Source organism: Octopus bimaculoides, chromosome 26 (genome assembly GCF_001194135.2).
Source record: "Octopus bimaculoides isolate UCB-OBI-ISO-001 chromosome 26, ASM119413v2, whole genome shotgun sequence".
Lineage (NCBI taxonomy): Eukaryota > Metazoa > Mollusca > Cephalopoda > Octopoda > Octopodidae > Octopus > Octopus bimaculoides.
In genome coordinates this window covers 6,439,194-6,452,142 of record NC_069006.1, presented here as the reverse complement: position 1 = coordinate 6,452,142, position 12,949 = coordinate 6,439,194, and the positions used below count along the sequence as shown (strand labels likewise).

At 34.4% G+C, this 12,949-nt stretch overlaps 1 long non-coding RNA gene across 2 annotated transcripts in view; it reads left to right on the top strand.

Annotated features, from left to right (window-relative positions):
- Positions 1 to 12,949, top strand: part of LOC106879705 (uncharacterized) — a 667,251-nt gene that overhangs the window by 482,470 nt on the left and 171,832 nt on the right. The window lies entirely within an intron of this gene.

Genomic DNA, 12,949 nt, shown 5'->3' with positions numbered 1-12,949 from the left:
ATTTTCAGTGTTGTCATAAATGACTTTTTTGTTTTATTCTTTTCAATGAAACGATAACGAAGAGCAAAATATTTTGTTCTCATACATAAAGAAACAGAACAGAAGAAAAAAATTTAATAATTCATAATTCTCTTCTATCAATGGAAAATTCACAGGAATCTGATGTATTGATGAAGTCGTTTCTAGTTCATAGAAATTGGGACTTTGCTCTGACTATACAAATAAACAACTCTCAGTGAAAGTTTCCTTTTTATTTCATAGAAGATTTTCATCAGTTTATTTGGAAAGATAAATGTTACGCTTGGTTGCAAACAATTTTGATCGTGTTTATCATAGATAAGACATTATTAAGTTACCTTTTTTTTATCATTTATAAATATATTTTTGTTCTGGTCAGGAGCACTTTGCTTTATTTCTTCTCTAGTTTACCTCTTTTTTTTTTTATCTTTCTTTTTTATCTTCTTCAATTTTTGGTCAGTCATAGCTATCATTATTGTTGTTGTTATTGTTTTGTCATGACTACTGTCCACTCTAGTCTTGACTGAACGCCAATAAAATCTCCATATTTTATCTCGTCTCTATAAAACATCCGACAATCGTCCTGTCAACTCGTGAACACTATACAACTAAACTACTGAAAGTATTCCTCCTAATGTTATCTCTCTCTTTTATTTTTTAAATATCTTTCTGTATGTATTTATTTAATACTTACTCTAATAACTAAGTGGATTACACTGAGTGAAGACAGCAACTAAAGACTAATTGAATTAATAGTCGTTAGCTCTATTGATCCTATTAGATTGTTTTCAACATTGCTATCACCCATAGCTTGACCAGCACTTTCACTTATGTAAATTTTGGTTCATCCAATTGTTTTTGCTTTTTTATATAATTTAATTTTTTTTTTTCACCTAATCTATTTGCTAGAAAGCCAGAGATGTCTGTGATGATGTAATTATGGGATTAAGTGAGTTAGTACTGTTGATATTTTTCCTCAACACTTTAAGTATTAATTTGAAAGTTATTCATTACAGAGAAAACAACAACCAACAATGTTTTTAGGTGAAGTCTATAATTGTTACAATCATATGTATATATACATGGTTATATAATTTTATGTGTGTGTATATATATATATAACCACTTGTTAATGTGAACAAACTACAAAACTTTTGTACTTGTGTGATTATCTAGTTCCAAAACAAATCCTGCATAATAGATTTTTAAACATTTTTGATTTTTTTTTTATTAAAAATACTTTGTGATCTCTAAGACAAAACCAAAACAGAAAAAAAAAAATTATTTGATTAATTCAAAAGGATTTATTTGAATATTCATGTTAAAGTCTGATATTTTGTAATGAAATCTATTTTATTAGTGAATGTCTGTAATCAGTTTAATGTCAAACTGGACGCTTAAAACGAGACGTAGATAATGTGATTTTTTTTGTGTTCGACTTGCATTATTAATATTGAAAGCAATAATAATCTTTCTCAATTCATTTTTACATATTTCCCCATAGCATTTATAATATTAGGAAAACTGCTTGCTCTATTTGGCAAATAGTTCTTGTGCATAGTGTGTATATATGTATACAGTTATATATCTATGTGCGTGTGTGTGTGCTTCTCTCTTAATTTATAATTGATATTATGAGCTAGCGATATCATGAATTTTTATGTTTCTTTCATAACAAGCCAACTTCAAGGCCTTGTGTTTATGTTATCATTCTTTCCAAATCTATAGAGTATAAAAGTACCTGCACTGAGTAATTCTCAAAAAAACCCTTAGCGACCAGTCTGGTCAAACAGTGGATATCTTAATACATAAATGAACTGTGGGAGTGGGAACAAAATTTAATGTAATGATATTCCATGATTACAGTATGTTGCTATGAATCCAGTTTGGTTTCTGCTATTTATTGTTTAAACAACTGTCTCTATCTTTGCTTTCATTAATGTAATTATCAATTCATTTGAAATACCTGGCCTGAATTACTTTATATTTACCCAAAGGACATGTTCATTATCTGTTGTCTTTTATTTGTTCCAGTCATTAGACTGTGGCCATGCTGGGGCACTACCTTGAAGAACTTATAGTCGAATGAATTGACCCCAGTACCTATTTTTCGACCTGGTACTTATTCTATCGATTTCTTTTGCCACACACACACACACACACACTAATTTCAGCCATTTATCTTGACTCTATGGGATAAATAGTTGGAATGTTTAATGCCCCAGCATTTAATGTCTGTGAGGAATCCTCTAAAATGCACAGTACAAAGTAACCCACCATCACATTCAAAGCTCTTGCTCATACATTTGCTGGCTCCTTCCTCTGACTCATCTACTTCCACTGCTACTCAAAGGTAGTTGATCTTGTTCCATCTTTATTTAGCCCTGCACCCCTCCCCAACTCAATTATTTCTCCTCTCATCACCTGCACTGTGTCCTCCACCAACCCTAAGCCCTGCATTAATCACTTCACTTAAGTCCTTCTTCAGAAGGTCAGCCTGCTGGAAATCCTTGCCTGCCCATCTTTTTTTAATCCCTGTAACCATCATCCCCTGATAAAAAAAACATAACATTATCAACCCCATTGGCCCATTTCACTGGTCTCAAAGGTTTTGTGAAGGCTATGGATATGACCCCAGTCTTCAGACCAAACCATTGAAAAGAGAAAAAAATAAAATGACTGATGAACCCTACTCTGTTATCACTTTGTTACCCAGCCCCTGCCAATACATCAGGCTTTTCTCAACCACCATGCTTTAGATCACTGCTTCTCAACCAGGGTTTATGTGACCCCTGGTAGCCCATATAAATATTTAGGGATCCATGCAAGCAAAATAGTAAATTGGAGATCCACAATAGTATTTTAGGGGTCCATGGTAAAACTTTGTTTTAGATGTATTCATTGCAAGACAGAGCTAGGTTTCTTTCTCAAACGCTTTACATACTTCAACCTACACAAGTGAATGCATGAAAAACAAAATAGGGATTTCGAAAGGAGTATCTATAGAACTAAATTTTAAACATCAGACTTAAAAATATTAAAAAAATGAAAATTTAAAAAAACAGTACTGAGGTCAATTTATTCCACTAAGAATTCCTCAAGATGATGCCCCAGCATGGCCACAATCTCATGACTGAAACAAGTAAAGAATGAAAGATGACATTTGTTGATTATCTTATCTTTATCCTTGTGAAGACTATTCTTCAAGGAACCACGGAGAGAGAAAGAATGGGAGAGAGGTTGGCAGAATAGAAGAATAGTGGACAACACCAGGGAATGGAGAGGCAGTGGATTACCAGAGACTTCAGCTCTGGTACGCAACTATGTCAGCTGAATGATATTGGCGTCGAGTTTCTGATGACAGTACCATAACAAGCCTCTCAGAAGTTGAGTGTTCAAGCCATCCTTAACCTCTAATAAATTACCGATAAAAATATTTGGGAATCAAGACAGATGTGGTTAAAAGAAAAAGTGAGGTTCCTTTTTATTTAATGGCTCCGTCAATACAATATTATTATTTCCATCGCCATTGCAACGGTAATTTTATCTTAAAGGAAACAACTGCTAATAACACAGACAGCTTCTCTACTTCAACAGTTCATGGCATTTTCACTAACACAGAAAATATTTGATAAGAGATATCAAGCAATGTATTTCCTATCTGATTGTGTTAAATGTGTGTGTGTGCGCGTGTTTGTAAATGTGTGTGTGTGTGTGTGTGTGTGTCTGAGCACATGCACAAAGGTGAAGTGAGTCCATATTCTCATTTTAGATTTCGTGTATTTCACTTCTGAAGTAATATTAAAATCTCAAATCTGAAGTGAGGACTCTGTTGATTCAGTAGAATATTTTATGTTATTCAAGGTGGATTCAGCTTGAAATCACTGAAACTCAGTTGTTATGACTGGATTGAATTCAAGAAAATGGATCAGGAAACATTTTTACAATTGCTGAACTTATTAGAAATAACAGCCAAATCTTCCTGAAATCATTCCTTATCATTTAAGAAAAGAACACAGAGAGTGATAGCTATATAGCTATATACATACATGCATACATTCATTCATGCATGCTTCCATACATATGTATGTACATTCATTCATGCATTGTATACATACATGCATACGTACATTCATTCATTCATGCATGCATGCATACATACATACATACATGACTAAGCAATGACAACATCAGCAACATGAGCAGCTTAGGTTTACAGTCATGTTTCATCTTAGTTGCATTCACTCTCTCTTAGTGTGGTTCCAGTTTTTTTTACCATATCAAAAAAGTTCAATAACTAACATGAGAAAGAGAAATCTCTACATCTATTACGCAGTTCCTTTATGTCTTGTGGCCTAACAGTTCAGCAAATAGAGATCAATAAAAGTACCAACCTAAAATAAGTACTGGGATGGATAGGGTAAAGTCCTTGAAGCCTGTGCCCCAGCATGACTGCAATCCTTTGTATTAACACATCATGTAATTATCAAACATTGTTACACATCACTGGTCACAATGTGCTTTGCATAGTTTTAGTTGTCGAATGACATCAATCTGCAAGAAGGCCAGCATTCCTCCTGATTGGAAAGCTACTCCATCGCAAGGTGACCCTTTTACAGCTGAGTGGACTGGAGCAATATGAAATTGAGCGTTTTGTGCTAAAATACATCACACAGCCAGTCTGGGAATCAAACCCATGATCTTGTGACTGTGACTACAATGCACCCAACCACTTGGCCATGCACCTCCTCACATTAACATGTACAGATGTGTGTGTTTTTAAAACATAATATATATTTCATAGGTGATGGTACACCGCATAGTGGTTAGGCTGTTGTGAGTATAATTCCTGGACCAAGTTGTGCATTGTGTCCTTGAGCAAGACACACCATTTCATGTTGCTTCAGCTGAAAATGTGTCCCAGTCTAGTCCTGGTGCAACCCGTTCCACAGAGCCAAGGAGTAGGCAGGCCTATATATTGTCTATACCTGCCCATGATTACATAGGGACCTAAAGCAGTTAGTGAAAGTGTGGTAGATACTACTAGGTCACACTCACTTGTGAGTGAGAGTTAAGCATATTTAGTGGAATGGAAGGTTGCTTGCACTCCATAAATTAAAAATATCTATTCATTTGTAAACATGTTTACTCTCACAATTTATGTAGAAATATCCAAATTTGCTGAGCAGAGCCATTTTTTAATGACAACATGGAAAACTGTATAGGAAAAAAAAAATATTTGTTTGGGTGGGAAAAGGTTTGAGCAAGAAGAAAAAAGAAAAGAAAATGGTGAAAATTGTGTCTTCAAGGATAAAGTTTATTTTCTCATGGACCTTTGTTTATGTCCAATATTTATGAAATTTGGCTTGGAGGATTTTAGTTTGTTTGCAGTCATTTAGCTTTTTCTTTTTTTTTTTTACTTATGTTTCTTCATCAAAGTCAGAATGAAAAACATATTTTTAAAGAAGCCAAGAGAAAATGAAAAATAACTAAGAGTATACTTTTATTTATATTTAGTATTTTGATAAGTGCTAATGTGCAAAACTCTTGGCCCTTGAGTCACTTTTTTGCTTTTTCTAAATCATCATCATTTAACGTCTGTTTTCCATGCTGGCATGGGTTGGACAAATATTTATTAAAAAAAATATATATATACAAGGTCTGATCAATAAGTATCCAGACTGTTGCCATAGTAATGAAGCTAAAGCATGCAGAGTTAAGCTGCTTGGCAGAGATTAACTTTGAACTCTGCTGTGCATGCGTGCTAAGTTTTAACATTCTAGCTCACTTCTGCTGTTAATAGTAGTGTTTGGAAGGAAGGTGTGTAGCATGTGATAATCGCATGGACCATGACAGAGAAAGTTGTCATGTTGATACCTGCTCAGAGGCCTACACAAAGTTGCAGAAAGTGTATGGGGAGGGGTGTATGAGCCACACACAAGTGTCTGAGTGGTTCAAACGTTTCCAAGATGGCCAAAAAATGTTGATATCGATGAATATTCTGGGAGACCCACAACCAGCAAAACTGAGTAAAACATTGCAGATGTGCATGCGGCCGTGAGGGGAAATTGTCGAATCAGCATCCATGAGTTATCAGAGGATGTGCAGATTAGTTACGGTTCAGTTCAGTCCATTATCACTGAAGATTTACATACGAGATGCATGTCTGCCAAGTTTGTGCCACAACTGCTTTCAGCTGACCAAGAAGACACTCGGGTTTCAGTTGCACAAGATCTCCTTGATTGTTGTGAGAACGATGAAAACTTTTTGAAAACTTTGCGTAAGCCTCCAAGTAGGTATCACCAAGCTTTTGGCAAAATTTGATGCAGATTCTCTGCTCAACTTTCTCTGTTAATATCAATACGATGATCACACGCTATACACCTTCCTTCCTAGCACTGCTGTAAACAGCGGAATTGAGCTAGAATGTTAAAACTTAGTGCACATGAATAGCAGAGTTCAAGGTCAGTCTGTGTCAAATGGCTTTACTCTGCATGCTTTAGCTTTGTTACTATGGCAACTATCCGGATACTTATTGATCAGACCATGTATACACATGTTTTGAGTCCTATATTTCCTGATTGCATCACCAAAGTTATAACTAAGAGTATAAATTTTTCTACTTTTTGCTTTTTGTTTTCTTCCTGTATTTGTCTTCAAAAGATTGGTTAAACATTGTAACTAATCAACATTTTCTGTTATAAAAATAATACAAAACACTAATTTCTATGACATCTCTGTGTTTTGTGATTAGACTTTAGGAAAAAAAAAAAATTTTTTTTAAATAACTTCTGTTTTTTTTTTTTTTAAATTACAAAATAAAAGTAAAGACAAACATGAGAAATGGAGAAATGGTCATAAATGATGGTAATCATCATCATCATCATCATTTTTGTGTCTGCATGAGTTAGATGGATCATGTTTTACACTCGACATCTCATCACTTGCTGCACTCCTTTGTTATTTTACTATTCTCAGATTCAGCATCCTATACATACATACATACATACACACACACACACACACACACACACATACATACATACATACATACCTGATGCACAAAAGGGATTGAGATGCAGGAAAAGCAGTAAAATATGACAACCGATGCAAACTTTGTGAAGATATCACCCACATCATAAGCTGTTGCCTGAAAATGTCATGGTATTATCTACTGCTGAGACATGATGCTGTAGCTAGGACACTCTATAATGAAATCTGTTGGAAGGATAATCCCAAAGACAAAGAAATAAAAACCCACAATATGGTAGAAGCCACAGCCACTCATAATGAAAAGGAATACTGGTGGAATGTCCCAGTGAAGACCTCAATAAAATGTAAGCACAACAGACCTGATATAATGATTTGGGATAGAGAAGAGAAATTGTGTACAGTTCTGGAAATCAGCTGCCCAGCGGATGTTAACATAAAGCTGAAGATCAGTGGAAAAGAGAATACCTATGATGAACTATTGAGAAATCTGCAGTTACTCTATCCAGATTACAAGTTCAGGTTTATACCTGTAATTATTGGGGCCTTGGGATATGTAACACTCTGCCTAAATACCAATCTTGAGAAATTAGGCTTCTCAAAACCAGAAAGGAGAAAGCTGGTTCAGACTACAGATCCAATCCATCCACTGTAACTGTAAAAATCTGTAAAACTTTCCAGAAGTGTATCATTTAAATATATATGAGCTTGTCTAGAAAGAATCCTATTGTGTGTGTGTGGGGGGGGGGTCCACGTGTCCATGTCCCACCACCACTTGACAACCAGTGTTGATTTATGTTCCCAGTGAAACAGACTGATAAAATAAGTAGCAAGCAGAAGAAAATATGAGTACTGGGGTTGATTAATTTGACTAAAAGTTCTTCAAGTTAATGCCCCAGCTTGGTCATAATCTAATGACTGAAACAAGTAAAAGATGTAAGATGTATATGTGGGAAGGTGAACATATTGAAATATCTACATCAAAACATCATAGGATCAAATTCAAGTTTTCATTTCATTACTGACTTCAAACCTGCTCACAATTAAGTATCCACTTCCCCCATTGTCCGGCTATAAGATATTTAGTGACTTTCACTTGAGAATAATAATTTAGCTCTTCACACTGGAAAAGATATGAAAGCTATCATCTTCAACTAATTGTGAAATCCTCTTAAAAAAGAGGCATCAGGTAACCACAGTTAGTTATTTGATGCTGTCGTATTCCTATAGAGCTTTGTGATTTGATTATTTCGTTGTTGTCAGTATGGCAGCTGTGGCTGGAGGGCACTCAATCAATATTGCACTTTGACACACATACTGAAGCTCTCCATTCAATCTGCATAAGACATTTCACATTACTTCTTTCAGATTAGCTCTATACACCTCGGCTTCTATTATCTTCAAAAGAATATTTATGTTAAACATCTAATTATATGAAACATTTGAAAAGAGCAGCCACAATTGTTGACCGTGTTGAATTATTGAGTTTCTTTTCACTTTGTTAACTCTGGTCTTTCCTCAGCGGAGTACCATTATTTCTCCATAAAATATTGTATTTGGCACCATTTCAGAATACTTGGGGCGAGGGTTAATTGCCTGTTATTGTAACTATTCGTGATCATTGATTTTAACATGTTCAGACTGAATTTGAAAATTGTGTATCATAATTACTTCCCTACATAATGAAACCACACAAACAGACCCTTTTTTTTAGAACTACAACATCGAAATGCTATCAGATATGCCCTCTTTTTTTCTTTTTTTTTTTTTAGCACCTTAGACTATAACATCTTAGGGAATGAAGTCAGTGATAGATTTTGATTAATGAATATAGTCATTTCAATACATAGAAATTTCTAATACTTTTATGGAAGAAACTGAGCATTGTCTCTTCCCCTTCCCCAACCCCTAAACAGCTTCAGGTTTATCTGAAGAATGTAATGGTCCTTGAGATACATTGACTACAATAGCAAACTACATGTGACTCTTTATATCTGATAATGATATAGGCTCTTTCTGAAAATAAAAAAAGTTAATTTAAATTGTATGCATGAATGTTACATCCATTTTATTGTTTTTGTAACAATGTGACATGGAATATAAGTGAGCTGATTCTAAAATCTGTTTTTTTTTTTTTTTGTGTCATGGCATAGAATGGCTACCCAGGAAACATTACCAACCACACAGTAGTAATCTGTAATAAAACATCATCATCATTCAACATCTATTTTCCATGCTGGCATGGGTTGGATGGTTTGACAAGGCGCTGGCAAGCCAGGGAGCTGCAGCAAGCTCCAGTTGTCTGTTTCAGCATGATTTCTACAGCTGGATGCCCTCCCTAACATCGACCACTTTATAGAGTGTGCTGTATATGTGGCCCCAGCACAGGTGCTTTTTATGTGGTGCCAGCATGGGTACCTTTTATTGACTAAATAATATAGAAATTATACAAGTGTTTGAGGGGCAAGTAAAATTGAGTCTGACAGATATGTTGTTATTGCCCCATGAGGTAATTCATAGAAGCAGAACCAACTTCAGTTTTTGGTAAAGCAGATTGAAGGAGGATAGTATTTTGAATAATAAAACTTTGTTTCAAAACACAAGAACAGGAATGAACTCATTGGAGAAAATATGAAAAATCAAAGTGAGAAATCCTTTGTGAATTAAAGAGGAAATCAAAATGCTAAATTATGTGATGAGGTTGGACATAAAACCAACAGATTATATTAGAGAGGAAGTATGTTAGAGATGACATGTTTAGAATATAACAAACAGAGGTAATATGAATGGATATGATAAGAATAAAAAGTTGAAGTTTATAACAGTCTGTTTGCAAATATATTTACTGATGAGATGAACATAAATTGTAGGTAGTGTTATGAGAGCATTTACTAAATATATTATTAATGGAGCAAAGGAGTAATTAAGATACTATTGTAATTAATCAAAGTGATATTAAGGGATAGGTGTGACACTTAATCCTGCCCCCAAGGTAGAACCAAAATGAAGGTCAACACATAGATAGAAGCTGTGTGTATCTTGTACACAGCCACTGTATCAAATTGAATCAATCATTAGACTAGTGACATATATTAAATTATTGCTGGTTGGCAAGTCAGTGTTTGATTTAATAGCAACCACAAACAACTGGTGTCATTAGAGCGGCACTTCTCTGTGTGCAAAGAGCGATAGAATTAATCATTGGCAGCCTGTATGGAAGTGTAATTTGTATTAATCAGTAAGTCTTCTGTTGTCAGCCATTACAGGGATAAATTTGACAGAGCTGACAAGAGAAAATAGAGAGAAATTGAAACTAATAAACAGACACACATGTAATTTGGTTTTGTTATATTAGATTGAGGAAGTCGATGCTATATTTTTTAATGCATCCTCTTCAAGAACCAAGGAAAGTATTTAGAAAATGTAATGTGTGTTTTTTAATTAATTAGCTAAGAACAGTTAATTCTGATTGTTATGGAATTTTCAGTTGTAATCACAAATTGAAGAAGTTTCAAAAAACTATTTTATGTTGTCTTTGACTTATGCTTCAAGTTCTTTAAAATCTACCAAAGTTGATTTAAATGGTAAACTCAGAACTCTATATTTGAGATGCTTAACAACAAGGGCTCTTAATTTCTATTTCCTCAGGATTTAGTCATCCCATTGTGTTCTTAAATCTGCCTCTCATTATCACAGTTGAACTGGAAAAGAAACCTCAATCCATACAGAAATTTGTATCTCAATCACTTGTTAAAATAGTCAATAGGATGCTTTACAGGTTGTGAAAGGTATAATACAAGTCTACCTTGTTATAAAACTGGTATCTTTCAAAACAATAATGTTAAAGTGTGATATATTGGTTTCAAATTTTGGCACAAGGCCAGCGATTTTGGGGGAAGGAATAAGTCAATTACATCAACCCTTGTACTTGACTGGTATTTATGTTATCTACCCTGAAAGGATGAAAGGCAAAGGTGATCCCCACGAAATTTAAACTCAGAATGTAAAGATGGACGAAATGCAAGCATTTTGCCTGGTCTCCTAACAGTTCTGCCAACTTGTCACTTTAAAAACTGGAATCTATTAACATGTTATAAACAAGGGGATAGAAGAAGGGAATTTATCTTTGATCCACTAAGACAAAGCAACAACTAAAAGAAGAATATCAACTCTTTTGGGTTGTCAGGGTTTACAAATTTTTATTTCAACGTAGGAGCTCTCAGTACAAGCTACAAAATTAATATTGTAGTATCATTAGTTTATTATTGGTGGGTTTTGTGCATCTTGCTTGGCGACATGTGACTCAGCTTGATGATCATGTGATGAAAATTATTTAACATGGCTCCCTTTACTTTTTCAAACTGTTCTTTCTTTATGCTATGTTTTGTGTGCAACCACAGCTTGACTTTAATTACTCAGGTGATGAAGGCCAGAGATACAGTGGAGAAATATGTAAGACTATTGCTTTACTTTCATCTATATTTTGCTGTGGGATGATGTTCACCCCTTTTACAGCAGAATTTAAATATATCCACTCAAAATTTCATCACTGTTAACTGTGGGAGAAAGGTTTTAGATACCATCCTGTCTTTTTTTGAAATGTATCAAGTTTACTGAGACAGTGTAACTTGCAGAAAATAACAATTCTGTCTTTTGGGAGATATTTAACATCATTAGTGGAATAACCATGAAATTTAATTTTGCAGTTAAAAGCTTAATGTCCAGCATTATAAATACAATCTGTTTCTTATCTTCCACTTATTTCAGTCATTAGACCGTGGTCATGCTGGGGCACTGTCTTAAGGAATTCTTTGTCAAATGAATGGACCATAGTATGAATGAGTCAAATGGACCCTAGTATGAATTTGTCAAGGGAATGAACCCAAGTACTTATTTTTTTTTTTTTAAAGCCTGGTACTTATTGTATCAGACTCTTTTGGTTGAATCACTAAGTTTTGGGAATGTAAACATGCCAACACAGGTTGTCAAGCAGTGGTGATTGTGGTGGTGGGGATAAACACAGACACAAAGATACACACACACAAAACGGGCTTCTTACTTTTTCCATCTATCAAATCCATTCACAAGGCTTTGGTTTGTCCCAGGCTGTAGTAGAAGCACTTTCCCAAGGTACCACACGACGGGACTGAACCCAGAACCATTTGGTTGAGAAGCAAGCTTCTTATCACACAGCCTTGCCTGCACCTATCATAGTTGAGCATTTTATCAGAGATTGACTAATTGACTGATGCTAGCATAAGTCATCACTCACTCCACTTCAACACTCTAGTGACTATGTTATAAGTGAAGTAGTTTAGTTTTTTCTACACACTATTAACCTAATCTCTTGCGTTTGTTTTCAAAAAAATAAATCCAAACTTTGAAGTTAATCGTGTGGAAAAACCCAAACAACTCTATTTTAAAAGTTGATTAACATTTTAGGAAATGGTTAACATGTTTGAAAGATCTTCTACATTAGATATTTACATTTTATTTATTTAAAACGGTTTTTTTTCTTTCTGCCCATTAAATGGTAGGGAATTGGCTGAAAATATTCCGAAAAGTGAAGAACTGTTGATTTACTGCTGAATGCTTTTCTTAAAACGATATAAATATATATATATAGACACACACACACACACAGACACATACGCACGTACATATATACATACACAGGCACATATATACATCGTTAAATCATCGTACTGTCTCTTCATTTTCTTTTGCTTACTCTTATTATTGTTATTGTTCAAATCTATATCTCTGTATAAAGAGTGTGTATACACACACAGATGCACATACTTATATTATCCAACCCATATACCCAGCATTGGAAGCAGATGCAAAATGATGATATACATACATACTATGCTGATGATATATGTATGATGATGATTATATATATATATATATATATATATATATATATATATATATATAT